The following is a 3,686-nucleotide window of genomic DNA, read 5'->3' as shown; positions in this document are numbered from 1 at the left end:
AGTTTTTTTTTTCCTCTTTGAAACAGTAACCATAACCATAACGGTAACGGTAATGATACGACATAATTTTCTGACGCAACTCAATTGATCACCTCACGGTTGTCATTCATATTACATTACCTATAAAACATAACACAGATACAAATACGAGATACGGATACGATGTGATACGATGATACACTCATTTCTTAAAAACTAGGATATTGATATACTGAAGATACATTTTCTTTTTCTTAAAAAAATCTAGGATATAGATAAATTTAACATATAAATTAATGACGATAATACAAAATACAATACAAAAAACAACATCTAAGATGTTGAAGTACAATAGTCAATAAAATGTAATAAGTGACTTATATTGATCAGAAAAGAAGAAGGAAGATTAGAGGGAGAAGTATGAAGATAAAGAACTTCGTTGAATTGTTAAAAAATATTCAAGTGGGCTATATTTTTATAGACTTTGTGTGGACTCAAATGTGAAGATAATGATTAGATAATTCTAGGATTTGGTATTTTATTATTATTTTGTCCCTTTTAGTCTTGAACTCGAATAGTGAGGTTTTAAAATAGGTTGTCTAGTTTTAGATTGAGAAAGATTAGATTAGTTGATTATCTTTTTTCTTTATAAAAGGTAAGCGTGAAAATAGATATGTCAAATCGCGTATCATATACGTATTTGGAAAGTATCTAGAAGTTTGATATTTGATACATGTTTGATATGGATTCTTTGTCTCAGATAAGCTATCTATGTTTTATATTACATTATTTGATTAAGAATTTTCAATTGAAGTCCACTTGTCATTACGAATGCGGAACCTCGGTAAACACTAACAAACGTAAAAAAGTGGTCTCATTTTTTATATTACCTTTTATTTATTATGATACACATTTCATGACCTTAAATTTAAAAGATTTAAAGAGTTAAAGGGAAAAAAAAAAAGAAAAAAGAGAAAAGGAAGATTGGTTTGTGGTTGGGGAAAAGAGAAAGGAGAATGGGGGAAAAAGAGGGGGATTGGAATGTAAAAAGAAAGGAAGGAAGAGAGAAAGGGGTTTGAGTTAGTTTAACAATACAACGCATTTCTCGGATCTGCATGAGAAAGCGTGCAAACTCCACAGTGCTATACTACACTTTACTTTAGGCTTTACACTTTAGAGTAGCCCTTAGCTTACCTTTTTCCTCCCCCCCCCCCTCTTACTCTCACATTCTTCACAATAATCATTCAAATGTTGTCTATATATTTTGGTTAACTAGAGACTTCTATATAAACCTAATCAAAAGTCCGAGAATCAAATATCTAATAATTTATTTTATAGGATCAACAAATCTCAAAAATCACAAATATCTACGTTTGAAGTGTAGAATTTGGAAGTGTGAGTTTTTTTAAGTATGTGTTTCGAGGTAGGTTACTAATACTTGGATTTGGGTAGTCTATATATTTTTTAATTGTTGTTTTCTTCGGTGTAAATCAATTTTTATGATAAATTTTAATGGAATCTTTAATTTATTCATTTTTTCTATTGATTTTCATGAAATGATGTAGGAATGATAATAATTTAGGCTCCATTTGGTAACTCTTTTGTTTTTCGTATTTATTTTTTAAAAAAATTAAGCCTATAAACACTCATTTATACCTCCACATTTTTTGTTTTGTTATCCACATTTTAAAATTCTTATTTTTTTTATGTCGCATGAAATAACTTTTACTAGCATTTTTAATTCATCTGTCAATTTTTTTTTTGTTAATTATTAATAAAAAGTTGACGTCGCACATATTTTTATTAAAAATATGTTTTTTCTTTCTAATTTTTATTGGATTAAATAGATATATATTTTATTTTTAAAAATCTTTATTTTTCTCCCTTTTTTTTTTATCCCACACACCATTTCTTCTTCCTCTCCTCCTTCCATCTTCTTCCTTCAACATCAATGACAATCACAGCTGCGGAAGACAATTTTCTTCTTCTATTTACAATACCTTTCTTCTTCTTTATTCTCCTTCCCCTTTCCTTCCTCTCTTTGCTCTTCTCATTTCTTCCCTACATTTTCAATAAAAGAAAATATATAAGAGGTCGATGACTAGTACAAGCTAACGAACCACCTTCATTTTTCTCATTTACAATCGATGTCACACTTAACATTGGAGCTTCTAGAACGAGAGAGTTTTTTCTCTTTTTCATTTTTTTGTGAAAATGAAGAAGGTGAAATGTACCGAAGATATAGAAGGGAAGGTGGAGGAATAAAGGGAGAGCGAGGAAGGAGGTAAACCAAAAAATCAGTTCCCGATGACTAGCATCGTTGTGAGTGAGCAACGATGGTTGATAGACAATGACCTACACGATCTATGCCATACTTTAGTGGTTGGAGCTTTGAAACGATAGAGTTTTTTTTTTCTAGTGAAAATGAGGAAGAAGGGGAGATGATAGGCAATATAAAAATATAAATTTAAAAACAAGGGAATCGATGAAAATAAAGTTGTATTTCTTGTTTTCATATATGTGTTTCATATCACATTTAGAAAGCAGATTCCAATTTAAACTATTGTTCAAAATGTGTTTGATAATATATTTAAAAAAATATAATACTAATATAGTTATAATACTAATATAGTTACCCACTAAATATTATATTGGATATGAACCATCATTAATTATTTTGTGAACATGTTTTGTGTTAAAAATAATGTATAATTATTGTCAGTTCAATGTAAAATACAATAAATACATATTTTAATTTAGAAATGAATTGAATCTATAACATAAAATATTATATTTATTAATATTTTTATAATTTTGAATTCAAAATCCGGATACACTAAAATGTAAATTTCTATTGAAAAAAAAAAGTTTGATAAATGAACACAATGGACGATAAATTACTCGTTTGAACCCTTTCCTTTTTAAGCTTCACTTCATACACATTACTCCTCTCCGTAATTTGCAACAATCCCTATCCCTTATTTCCATCTCATATTTAAAGGTGGTTTTGAGTTTCTTTCTTCTTTTTTTTTTTTTAATAAAAAATTATTTTGACCCTAAATTTAATTGGACTGTATCAAACTAATACCAAACTTTTAATTTCTTCATAAAATTTGGACAGATGTTACAATTTTAACTTTATATCAAATTTGAATAAATTTATCAATTTATCCATTTAAATATTAAATTAAAATAAATTTATCAATTTACACATTCAGTTAAGTTTATGTTTCAAGCCTATTAGAAAGGGCACTTATTGCTTTCTTTACACTTCTTATCCTCTCTGTCGCTTTCTTTATCTCATTAGTGAAATTTTCAATTTTAGAACATGATTCTACTCGGTCCCATCAACTTTTAGTAGAAATAAAGTTGATTTGCACTAATTTTCCTACAATGATGTACTCCCATTCTTGAATCAGTCATAATATTACTTTTTGTTTTTCTGTTCTTTTTTTTTTTTTTTTTTTTATTTCTCATCGTCCTCAAGCCCATCTTGTCCTGCATTCGCCACAATGGGTGCAGGACTTTTCATAATTGCCCTTTCAAGATCTCTCTATGCCTTTCTTCTTTGACATTAGTGTCGCTTTCATCCTTCATAAGATAGTTGACAGGACCGATGATTACGATTGGTTCATTGTATTTATGGACATATTCAAATTTTAGTCTTTGTACATTCAACCTTCTTACAACCGAAGCTAGAGAAATGA

This window comes from Benincasa hispida, chromosome 1 (genome assembly GCF_027475165.1).
Source record: "Benincasa hispida cultivar pf3 chromosome 1, pf3_genome.v1.1, whole genome shotgun sequence".
In the NCBI taxonomy this organism is placed as follows: Eukaryota; Viridiplantae; Streptophyta; class Magnoliopsida; order Cucurbitales; family Cucurbitaceae; genus Benincasa; species Benincasa hispida.
The sequence above is the reverse complement of the archived record's forward strand: the minus strand, read 5'-3'. Positions refer to the sequence as shown.